General features: G+C 39.3%; 1 protein-coding gene across 3 annotated transcripts in view; it reads right to left on the bottom strand.

Annotated features, from left to right (window-relative positions):
* Positions 1-13,159, bottom strand: part of SGSM2 (small G protein signaling modulator 2) — a 484,755-nt gene that overhangs the window by 416,366 nt on the left and 55,230 nt on the right. The window lies entirely within an intron of this gene.

The following is a 13,159-nucleotide window of genomic DNA, read 5'->3' as shown; positions in this document are numbered from 1 at the left end:
ACTAGTTAGCCCCTTCAGTGAACACGGTAAAAAACTTAAATAAAAAACTAAGGAAAAAACAATGCTTTATCATCATACCGCCAAACAAAAAATGGAATAACACGCGATCAAAAAGACGAATATAAATAAAAATGGTACCGCTGAAAACGTCATCTTGTCCCGCAAAAAACAAGCCTGCATACAGCTCCATTTAAAAAAATAAAAAAGTTATAGCTCTCAGAATAAAGAGATGCAAAAAAATTTTTTTTTCTATAAAATAGCTTTTATTGTGTAAAAGCGCCAAAACATAGAAAAACAATATAAATGTGGTACCCCTGTAAATGTCTTGACCCGAAGAATAAAGCTACCTTATCAATTTTACCACACACGAAACGGTATTAAAAAAAACAACAATTCCTGAATTGTTGATTTTTGTTTATTCTGCCTCCCAAAAATCGGAATAGAAAGCGATCAAAGAATGTCACGTGCTTGAAAATGGCACCAATAAAAACGTCAACTCATCCCGCAAAAAACAAGCCATCACATGACTCTGTCGGCCAAAATATGGAAAAATTATAGCTCTCAAAATATGGCGATGCAAAAACAAGATTTTACAAAAAATGCATCTTTTAGTGTGTGACAGCTGTCAATCATAAAAATTCGATATGATTCTGATATCACTGTAATCACACCAACCTGAAGAATAAAGTCGTCGAATCACTTATACCGCACGAGGAACGGCGTAAAAAATAAACTCTCGGGTTAGGGTTGTGCTAGGGTTAGGGATGGGCTAGGGTTAGGGTTGGGCTAGGGTTAGCGTTGGGCTAGGGTTAGGGTTGGGATAGGGTTGTGCTAGGGTTAGTGTTGGGCTAGGGTTGGGGCTAGGGTTGGGGTTAGGGTTGGGCTAGGGTTGGGCTATGGTTAGGGTTGGGATTTTTTTCAAAAGTAAAGAAAAAAAAGATGACGATATGGCGACTAGTGTTGATCGCAAGTGCTCGCTACTTGAGTTTGCATCGGGTGCTCGGGTATGCACTGAGTATCGCGGGTGCTCGAGTGACATGCTTGAGTCTTCGCCCCATATGCTTCGCGGCCAAAAAAAACTTGCGGGGATTGCCTGCCATGCACGAGCGATCCCCGCATGCTTTTGTTTGGGAGTCTAATAGCCGTGAAACATGCGGGCGGGGACTCGAGCATGTCACTCGAGCACCCGCGATACATGGTCCATACCTGAGTAGCCGATGCCGTATGCCCAAGCAGTGGTTTTCCCCCACATATGGGGTATCTGCTTACTCAGGAGAAATTGCACAACAAACTGCATAGTGCAATTTATCCTGTTGCCCTTATGAAAATGCAAAATTGGGGGCTGAAAAACATTTTTATGGGAAAAATGTGAAAATTTTATTTTTATGGCTCAATGTTATAAACTTCTGTGAAGCACCTGGGGGTTCAAGGTGCTCACCACACATCTAGATAAGTTCCCTGAGGGGTCTAGTATGTCACGAAAAAACAATCTCAGAATCAGGGGGATCCGTTGAAGCGTTCCAGAGTAATTACCTCATAAAGTGAAAGGGGTCAGAATTGTAAAAATTGGCCCGGTCATTAACGTGCAAACCACCTTGGGTTGTAAAGGGGTTAAAACTTGAACCTGTTGAACCAGACCTAAGTTCTCCTGTCATGTGTGCAGCTGAATCCGGTCCCATGGACGGTGAGTTAACAAGGACTCCCGAACGACAAGCGAGTACAGAACGAACCCCATAGCATAGCACACATGAGTCAGATTCCCGTTTAGAAGAGGGATTTCAAGGCAAAGAGAACTCCGTTCTGGCCCACAGCAACTGATCCTGTGCCCCCCTTCATATTAATCAAATTCTTCTTGATCCACACAAAGATGACTATCCGAAACATTTGTACCTGACCAAATGAGTGACTTTCCTAAGAGAAGCTCATTCCCCTGAAGACTGGCAGGGAATATGGAGAAGGGAGGCCAAGACATTCCACGTGTTATGTCTATAAGGAGAATCAATTTAAACTCCTTCCTTGTTGCATAAACTTAATCCTAACATTCCTAATCAGTGTTGGAGGTGTGGTACTAATTTTAGAGACTTTCCTCATTTAGTTTGGTCGTGCACAGTTATACAAGGCTTTTGGGAAACAGTTAAAACTCTTATCTATAATGTCATGGGTCTTGTCATTCCTTTGAAAGCTAAATTTTACTTAATATCCTACCATTCCAGATCGGTCGTAAATCCCACCAGTTCCTACTTCATATCAACACTGCTGCAAGATGCTTAATAGCTTGTAAATGGAGGCTAGCTCATCCACCATCAAACAGAGTTTCATTCTCGTATACAAGACATAAGAAATATGGAATATCTTACAGCTTTATTAAATAATAATGATCATTTTGAGGTGGTCTGGCGACTCTGGAATACATATTGGGTTCAGAGGGATTGTTAATAATTATTGCTCATAGTGTGGATCTCAGAGTTTACGTTGAGCAGTTCTTTCTTTCTTATCGCCGCCCCGCTGTGTCAATGTCTCGTTATCACATTAACCTCAGTTCAAGCTCAGGGTGTCGATTTGCAGATTCTGGAGTTCTTTTATTTTTGGTAGTAGTTTGCTACTTTGATTATTATTTTATGTTTTGTATTTTTGTACTTTTACCATGTAATCTTTTTTTCAAAATTCAATAAACATTCAGTTATAAAAGAAAAAACACACAAAAAAGATTGCAAACCAACTGCCAAGAATATTCTTAAAGGAACCCGTCAGGTGATTCAGAGTCTGGTTGCGCAGTTGCAGCTAGTTATATAGTCATGGCCGAAAGTGTTGGCACCCTTGAAGTTGTTCTAGAAAATTAAGTATTTCTCCCAGAAAATTATTGCAATTACATATGTTTTGTTATGTACATGTTTATTTCCTTTGTGTGTATTGGAACAACACAAAAAAAACACACAAAAAAGGCAAATTGGACATCATTTCACACAAAACCCCAAAAATGGGCGGGACAAAATTGTTGGCACCCTCAACTTAATATTTGGTTGCACATCCTTTGGAATGAATAACTGGAATCAATCGCTTCCTATAACTATCAGTAAGCTTCTTACACCTCTCAACTAGTATTTTGGACCACTCCAGGTCTCTCATATTTGAAGGCGCCTTCTCCCAACAGCAAATTTAAGATCTCTCCACAGGTGTTCAATTGGAATTAGATCTGGACTCATTGTTGGCCACTTTAATATGGACATTACATTCATGGAGTTCCCCCTGGCTGCGTATCCACTAGCCAGGTTTCAGTCCTTCTGAGCCCTTATCCACACGCATGTCACTTGACAAATAGTAAAGTTTTAATATTAGAGGTTAGGACCGTCCCGAATAATGTCACCGTGACGTGGTGAGATGGCTTTTACTTTTTTTTTTAGCAGAATTATGTTAACTAAGCACCCTATATTATTTGCACTATTGCTGTTTATTTCTTTACTGCAGGTTATTTGCTTATTATGTCTTTATCTTACGGCCGTGTGCATGAGATTTTACGGTTCATGATGGTCGGATGATACTTTTAATTTGTGCTATAAATGCAGCTGTTTGCAAAAACTTACATGAAAGAAATGTAAAAAAATTAGAATGAAAGAATAGATCGTATATATCCACATACATATGTGCTAAAATACAGACTACTAGTACTGATGAGAAAATACTTCTCTTGTTTTCTTCTCTTTCAAGATGAAAAGCTAATATGACAGATGACAAGCGCCACTGACAGCACACCTGTGACCCGATTCAAAGTGTAAGGATCCAGTACAGTATCAGACAGATGTTATACTGTGAAGATTTTCTACATCACTATTGGCCTCGGCAGCATTATTTCCCTTTCTAAAGGAACTAATATCTAGTTATGGCTTGTTTTCATCTTGCAACTATTCATCCTTTTGCTTCTTCTTAAAGTTCCTGTGGATTTACGTACCCATATGTTTGCTACTCTAAATACACCTCTAAGCTCCATGCCACGGTAAAAACTTAGGTCCAATTTGTTCTCTCGATACCACAGGCTTATTGCAAAAAAATGGTTGCGTAACAAGGTGAAAAAAGTCCAGTCGAATGTCTACTTTGTGTGAAAACTTGACAAAAATTGTAATAAATCTCTATGCAAACTATGTAGATATAGGCTCATCTAGTGAAGCTGCAGGTCAGGGTGGATCCAGGACATTGGCACAGCAGGTTAAAAAAAACTTGTGGAACAGCGAGTACCCAGATAACAGGCTATGTTGGCCAGCAGAAAAACAAGGGAGGCAGAACACGTCGGAAGCCCCATAACCAAGAGTCAGATGAAGAGGAAAACGTCTGAAGCAATACTCAGATATAGGTGGCAAAATTACCAGCAGATAATAGATTAATGTGAACAGTCTCTCATAACAGTTTGTGGTGCTGACAGCAAACAATGGGTTAACCAGCAGGTCTGGGCTCTGTTTGTAGAAATCACAGCAGTTTACAAAATTGAATGCGATGTAATGATTAGTGTTTAATGATTAGTGTTTAAATATCAGTTCATAATGCTTACTGCAAATGATGAGTTAACCAACAGGTCTTGTGGAGCAGTGATAACTGCAGAACTTACAAGAGAATGAGGAGATACCAACAATAGTAGACACTGGATGATGTCAAACACCAAACAGCAGATGAACACATTACAATCTCAATTATAAGCCACAAAAAAAGCCTTGGGAGAAGACAGGGATGATGTCACTTGTAAAATCCGATGTGAAGCACAACAAAGGGTGACAGCCATAGGGGAAGGGATTGAAGCTAGGTGCTTAAGAGTAAAACTATTGACAATAGCAGAGGTCATGTGAGATGTGATATTTCAATAGGCATGACTGCTGCCTTTTCAGTCTGTTCATGCAGAGGTACTGAGCAATAGCTCCCGATGTCTGACACAGCAGATACAGTGACTTATGATTTTGCACATGAATCAGTGACGTATCATCATATTGCATTGTATGGACCATGGCTCTCTATTGTTTTCTTAGGTGGCAGCACATCTTAAAATTCAAAAAGTACCACCAAATGAAAAATGAAGAGCAATCTGTAACTTGTAAAAAAAACTTGTCAGGAGAGTCATGCTGCCCGAATAAAACTGGACTTGTTGAGGGTGTCATAAACTGTATAATCTATCCAATAAAAAAAAAAACAGATAATACAAATATGTGAAAAACGGAAGCGTGAATGGGGTCTAAGTTGCAGGTTAGACCTCCAAAAATTTTACTTTTTTTACCAGCACACTCCTTTACAAACGGCTGTGACTTACTCAAAAAAGCTGCGGTATTGTGTAAATGATCACAATGGGACTCTATTATCTTTTGCACTACTGATTTTCTAAATTATTAAACTTCTCTGACCATTCACAAAATAGATTCTGTACTCTGAACGTGCTCTCCTGTACATTTGTCAGTGATCTCATAACTACTACTGGTCAGACTTCATGCATGGCAATAAGTGAGGCTCACACTGATCATTTGTTGTATGCCTCTGCTCGGCGAATGTTATAGTGCTGCCTGTAACCTTGTCTATATAATAGCTCTATATAAAGGCAGATTGCTACTTACGCTGTATGTGACAGTATGAAAATATGAAGTGCTCGGAGCTTGCTATTTATTGCAAACATGACATAACCTGAACACTTTCTGCAAGGACTAACTCAATTTATCATTATATAAGATCTGAGTCACAATTGCAGGTATAAAACCACACATCACCATGATATTCGGTTTTCAATTAAATAAATATTTTTTCATAAGAATTTGGGAAAGTTATGAAATGTCCTATAAATGTCTGTCCTATTCCTGATCTAAGGGTCTAGACTATTAGCTGAGATGAATCTGTGCTACAGTAAATTTATCACTTAAACATGAGCCATGTATGAGGGAGTCGGAGTCGTGGAGTCAGAGTCGGTGGCATGGAAATTGAGGAGTCGGAGTCAGAAGTTTGGCTTACCGACTCGACAGCCCTGGTTCTGGTACCCGAAACAAACTTTGGACTAAAGTTCAGTCGGGTACAAGAACCTGAAGTTCCACGGGTCCGCTCAGCCCTATATCTTGATGTAATAAACATAGGTATATATAAAGTCACAAGAAAAACTAAGTACACCCTATTTAAATTTTATGGTTTTACATATTAGGACATAATAAAAAAATCTGGTTCTTAGAAGGTCTTAGAATTAGGTAAATACAACCTCAGATGAACAACACAAAACAAATTATACCATGTTATTATTTATTTGCCAAAAATTAGGCCAAAATGCAAAAGAGTGTGAAAAATTAAGTACACCCAATGAATCACTAGCTTGTAGAACCACCTTTGCCAGCTATAACTTGAAGTAATAATTTTCTGCATGACTTTCTCAATCTCTCACATTGTTCTGGAGGAATTTTGGCCACTCTTCTTTACATGGCATTTTTATTTCATCCATTTTCGGTTCATTTGTCCATTTTTACCCTTCGCATTTCATCCGTTTTTCTGTTATGGAATAATAAAACCTCATGCTTCTTGCAGCAACTAGTGATAAATGAACAGCACACGGATGGCAACTGTATGCCGTGGGAACAAACTTAGGCATGTCTCAGTTTTACTTTTTTTTTTTACCATTGGCTCTCAAAACTGGACTTGTGGAGAAGGTCATAAACTGTATAATCTATCCCTGTGCTATCCAATAAAAAACAAATAATACACGTATATGAAAAACGGAAGAGTGAATGGAGCCTAAGTTGCAGGTTAGACCTCCAAAAATTTGACATTTTTTACCAGCACACTTCACAGATGCTCAATCAGACTGAAAGCTAGAACTTGGGGGATAGATCAATACCTTAAACTCTTTGTCAAGATCCTTAAAGGGAACTTGTCATGTAAAAAAAAACTATATAATCCTGCAGATATGGGGTTAATCTGGAGGTTATTAGCATTCTAAAGCTGCCTGGCCACCTCACTGAAGGCCCGGCTACCGGGAGGAAATGAACTTTATTCCTCCTGGCGGCCTTTGGCTTTCAGTCAAAGAGGCGCGGCCGGTGTGGCTTCAATTACCGCTCGGTACATAGTGAGCGGCGGTGCCTGTAACCATTTTTATGGCAAACACAGATGTCATTTTTAGGCCTCTTCCTTGCTATAGCAACCATCGGAAACCCGAGATCGCCTTGCGAGGGTGCCAATGGGCTTAAAGAGGGAGTGATCACTCTCTGTCAAACTCCTCACAAGTCGTTGTCAATAATGACAGTAACATTTGAGGGGTCAAAGTGTTGGCACATGCAGCAGTAGCTTACCTGTATATAATATCCGGCTCCTTCTGTGGATGGCACAAGTCTGTGATAAAGCCATTCCTGTGGTGTAACTGTACTTGCGATTCAGACATACCGTTATGTCATTTTGCGGGAAGAGGTTAAAGAAGACACTATCATAACAGAATATTCTTGCCATGAAGAGATGTAATTGGTCTGCGACTATGTTAATGGGGTATTCTAAAGTTTGAAAGTTATCCCTAATTCGCGGGTTATATGATCGATGGGGGTCTGACAGCTGAGGTCCCTAAAAATCCCAAGAACTGTGGCTCTGAAGAGTTACAGCTGAATGAAACGTAGGTCAGTCATGCTCCATTCATTCTAATGGGAGATGCAAAGACCAGACAAGTGCATCTCTCGGCAATTTCTGGCACGCCCATTAAAAGCTTAAGCGCACATGACTGACCTCTGCTCCATTCTCAGGATCACTGGGGGTCACAGAATTTATCCCCTATCCAGTGGATAGGGTTAACTTTCAAACTTGAGAACACCCCTTCAATGAAGGTTGTGTTATAGTAACATCCAGGGGGCATTGAAACAGGGTGACCGCTCCCTAATGTCTCACATTGTATCTCACTTTCGTAGATGGATGTGGTAATCTCCTGGGACAGAATTTGATGTTGCTAAATTTTTGGCACATTTTAGATCGAGTTTAACATATTGTAAATAGTAGTAAATGTGGGTTCTTTTGAAGTAATATATTTCTGCACAGTCAAATCTTGAAACCATGAAAGAATGTGCGACCCTGGCTTAATATCCAATACCGCTCGAGTCCTAACTGATTATCTGCTGTGTGCTCGCAAAATATGTTCGCGTTGCCGCGGCTGCATGTCTCGCGGCTGTTAGATAGCTGCAACACATGCAGGGATTGCCTGCTTGTCAGGCAATCTCTGCATGTCTCTCGACTGTCAAACAGTCGCGAAACATGCAGCCGCAGCGACGCAAACATATTTTGCGAGCATGCCTTATCCGAGCACATTCCCGCAACACTAGCCACTTGTCCTTTTTTTGTGTTTAACTGGTTTAGTGACTTTTTAGAGCGCAACGTCGCATGTTTTGCCAAATGTTTCAAAACTAAATATGAACTGAAATAACTGGCATAGATGAAATCATTAAATCACTCCAAGGAGGGACTGGAGTAGAGTGGCGTCACATTTTGTGACTTTTTTTTTTTTTAAAAGTCACATTTCATGAATCTGTCTAAAACATCTGGTACAGTCACATTAACTTAAAAGAAATAAAAAAACTGACTAGACTACAAAATACACAACTTGAAAGGAGGCGAAAATACTTTGATGGTTTTTTTGGAAAACAAAAATTCACTAATTGAGAGGTATTAACGCAAAAAAAACCCCTGTAGAAATGAAATGATGAATCGGGTCCATTGATCGGTGGGCGATGATCATGCCATGGATGACATGGTGCTGGGCCAGCAGACGTATACTTAGCCTCGGTTAAGTAGGTTATTGCCCTTTTCCTGTGGATCGACTAAAGGTAAGTGATTACACTGAATCTCAAACTAAACTTATTCATTTTCTTAAATCAGACTTTCCTGAACAAGTCCTCAGCTCTGATCTTTTCCCACTGAATATTTCATGTAACTTGATAATGACACATTTTATATCTTAACACTGATGTACAATACAAAGTTATATTGTGGTACCGTGTTAGCCAGAAAAATCGACGTAAATATCGTATATATATATATTTTCTGGTTAGCCAATAAAGGTATCACCCCAAGAATACTTTTGACATTTTTGGCATACAAGTATTTACATCGATATCTTAACACTGAATCCTTTGAAAAATTCTGAAATAACAATATTATTAGTGGAATTATTTTTGCCCGCACTTACAGCTCTATTTTAGACAAGTGCAGTATTTCTGGAGGAGGCACGTCTGCCGGATGCATAATTTATGTGAATAGATTAGTATTATTTCTCTGCTGGTACTTTGGTTTTTAAACAGAATAGACCAGTGCAATTATATTTCTCCCCCATAAGTCACTCAAATGCAAGGTGACAGTGGAAATACTCATACTAATATGAAGGTATTTATAGGTTTTTCTCATATTTAAAGGGTCTATCCACAAAACAAAAAGTATTACCTTTTAACAGAAAAAAATTAATTCCTTCCCATGCCAAAAAGTAGAGAGACAGGGAAGGGGACCCAGGCAGCACTGAAACAGGAGTGGAGTGTGGATTGGTAAGGCGGCATTATTTATTTTGTTATTTAACCCCTTGCTGATATGTGTCACAAATGTACATCACACATCGGGTAACTATCACCACTGTTTAACCACAAGTGCCGAGGCCAATCTTTGACGGTGGCAATTAAGTCACATGTTACCAACGGCGCACTTCTTTAGGTACCCACTGTAACTCACGACTTGATTGTGGGGTGCCAATTGATTGTAAGTGCAGCTAGGGGCTTGCTGAATGCCATGATGGTACTCTTGTGAAAGCCAGTCACAGACTGTGATTCATAGAAGACTGTGATTTTCACTATATACTGAAATATTGAACTATTGCAATATATAGTACAAGTGATAAAAAGATTGCAAGTTCAAGTCTACTTGGTTTTTAGTCTCAGTAGCAAAGTGTAAGAAGAAAAATTGTAGAAAAAAACAACTTAAGAATTTACAGCCCCCCTCCCTGACTAAAAATAAAGACGTTAAAAGATAATTTTATAAAAATCCATTCTTTGTTCTTTTGCTACCAGCTCTCCATGAAAAATGTAATAAAAAAGTATGGAAATGTCAATTGCACCCCAAAATGAAATAAATAAAAACATCAGCTCGTTACGCATACTTGCAGCTATATCAATGGAAATGTGAACAAGTTGTAGCTCTTGGAAGAAAAAAGTTAAAGTGCAAAAAAAAAAAGACATTTGGCTGTGGCAAAAAGGGTTTAAAACCATTCAGAGAGGTTTATTTATTTTTTATATAGGAGCAATCCCACCAAGTATGTAATTAATTGCCCAGGGGACCACAGCCTCTCCATCACAGGCCAGTGGAAGAAGAGTTCACCTTGGTAATATATACAGGAGTGAGGTAAAAGAAAAGAGCATTTTCTTTCCAATCGAATGTACCCTTAGGATTCGTTCATACAAGCATCAGATTATACTTTCGCTTGGCTTGCGAAAGTATTCAACACCCCCCCCCCAACTTGGCATTTTTCATGTGTTGTTACCTCCCTACCAGGAATTTCACTGTTTTTTTTGAGGGTTTGCATCAGTTCATGTAAAGAACATGCCTATAAGTGTGAATATTTGGTTTTCTTTTTACAGTGAGGCGAACATCAAATAGGACAAAATAACTAAAAACTTCAGTGTACATAACTATTCGGCCCTTTAAAGTCAGTACTTTGTAGAGCCTCCTTTTGCGGCAATTACACCTGCAAGTCGCTTTGGATAAGTCTCTATGAGCTTTCCACATCTTGCCCCTGGAATTTTTGCCCAATCCTCAAAGCAAAACTGCTCCAGCTCCTTCAAGTTAGATGGTTTCCTCTGGTGAACAGCAATCTTCAAGTCTGACCACAGATTCTCAATTGGATTAAGGTCTGGACTTTGACTAGGTCACTCCAATACATTTAACCCTTTCCCCTTAAACCACTCGAGTATTGCTTTAGCATAATGCTTTGGCTGAACCACATGCACCTCAGATCTCTACCTACATCTAAAGTCACATAGAACACGGTCAGCACCCTGACCAATATTATTCAATAGGGCTATTCAAATGAGACACTCAATCCATGTAAAAAAAAAAAAACACACACTATGCACTAGTCTCTTCCAATTTTTTTATTAGATTCACCCACAAAATTCTATGGCTGTGCAAAAAAATAAAAAAAAGATCCCATACAGATCATCCAAATTGCATCCCTTTTTTATAGATACATTGCAATTATTAACATAGGACACTCTTTTACAGGGGTGGGGAACCTTTTCTTTGCCAAGGGCCATTTGGATATTTATACCATCCTTCGGGGGCCGTACAAATAGCGCTCTAACTCTGCCCACAAAGTACGTCCTGACGTTGGCACTGGTGTCAGGACATAATCTTTCATTGCACGCGCCTCAGGGTTCAGTAGTGAACAGTACGTGTTCATAAAACAAGAAGAAATTAATGGGCGGGCGGTCGTCAAAGTACAGCTGTCGGCCCAAGCACTGAGGTCATCGGGAATCTGCCCGGGGGCCGGATAAAGGCTCACGGAGGGCAGTAGACGGCCTGCGGACCTGAGGTTCCCCACTCCTGCTCTATTAGGTCTGCTGATGTATAAAACAAATACAATATGGATGTAAAAAGAGGATAGACAGATGGAATTCAGATAAAAATACAAATGAATATCGTTCATATTTTCAGGATGAAAAAACAGGATGATTTTTCATACACTAGTCTCAACCCGGCCGTAAAGATATATTTAGCCTCGATATGAATCTCCCAAGTAGCTCTCACATTTGAGGTTCGCTAGAAAGAAAACCACTTTGTAAATGAATTATAAAACAATGGAAAACTTTTTTGAACATTAGGTTTACTCGTACAGCACCATGATTTTTTTATTCCCACAGAGCCGGTTTAATCGGACATGAGTTTCTCTTAGAAGTTGATAACTTTTTCACCAATCAGCTGATATACAGGTGCATCTCACTAAATTAGAATATCATCAAAAAGTTAATTTATTTCAGTTCTTCAATACAAAAAGTGAAACTCATATATTATATAGGGTCATTACAGAGTGATCTATTTCAAGTGCTTATTTCTGTTAATGTCGATGATTATGGCTTACAGCCAATGAAAACACAAAAGTCATTATCTTAGTAAATTACAATAATTAACAAAAAACACCTGCAAAGGCTTTCTAAGCATTTAAAATGGTCCCTTAGTCTGTTTCAGTAGGCTCCACAATCATGGGGAAGACTGCTGACTTGACATATGTCCAGAAGGCAGTCACACTCCATAAGGTCCCAGAGTTCCAATTTTCATTCAGAAATCAAGGTCCCAGAGTCTGGAGGAAGAGGGGGAGGCACACAATCCAAGCTGCTTGAGGTCTAGTGTGAAGTTTCCACAATCAGTGATGGTTTGGGGAGCCATGTCATCTGTTGGTGTAGGTCCACGGAGTTTTATCAAGACCAAAGTCAGCGCAGCCATTTACCAGGAAATTTTAGAGCACTTCATGCTTCCCTCTGCCGACAAGCTTTTTGGAGATGGAAATTTCATTCTCCAGCAGGACTTGGCACCTGTCCACACTGCCAAAAGTACCAATAACTGGTTTAAAAACAACAGTATCACTGTGCTTGATTGGCCAGCAAAATCTATTGACCTTAACCCCATAGAGAATCTATGGGGTATTGTCAAGAGGAAAGAGAGAGACACCAGACCCAACAATGCAGACGAGCTGAAGGCTGCTACCAAAGCAACCTGGGCTTCCATAACACCTCAGCAGTGCCACAGGCTGATCGCCTCTATGCCACACCGCATTGATGCAGTAATTGATGCAAAAGGAGCCACGACCAAGTTTTGAGTGCATTTATTGAACATACATTTCAGTAGGCCAACATTTCAGATTTTAAAATCATTTTTCAAGCGGTTGTTAGAAAGTATTCTAATTTACTGAGATAAAGACTTGTGTTTTCATTGGCTGTAAGCCATAATCATCAACATTAACAGAAATAAACACTTGAAATAGATCACTCTGTTAGTAATGACTATATATGAGTTTCACCTTTTGTATTGAAGAATTGAAATAAATTAACTTTTTGATGATATTCTAATTTAGTGAGATTCACCTGTACAATATGTAACGACTATATGTAATAGGAAAGGCATGGGATAAATTATAGGTAAACATGCG

The sequence above is a fragment of the Phyllobates terribilis genome, unplaced genomic scaffold, assembly GCF_046119375.1.
Source record: "Phyllobates terribilis strain yellow unplaced genomic scaffold, ASM4611937v1 Scaffold_2__4_contigs__length_985480577, whole genome shotgun sequence".
In the NCBI taxonomy this organism is placed as follows: Eukaryota; Metazoa; Chordata; class Amphibia; order Anura; family Dendrobatidae; genus Phyllobates; species Phyllobates terribilis.
The sequence above is the reverse complement of the archived record's forward strand: the minus strand, read 5'-3'. Positions and strand labels throughout refer to the sequence as shown.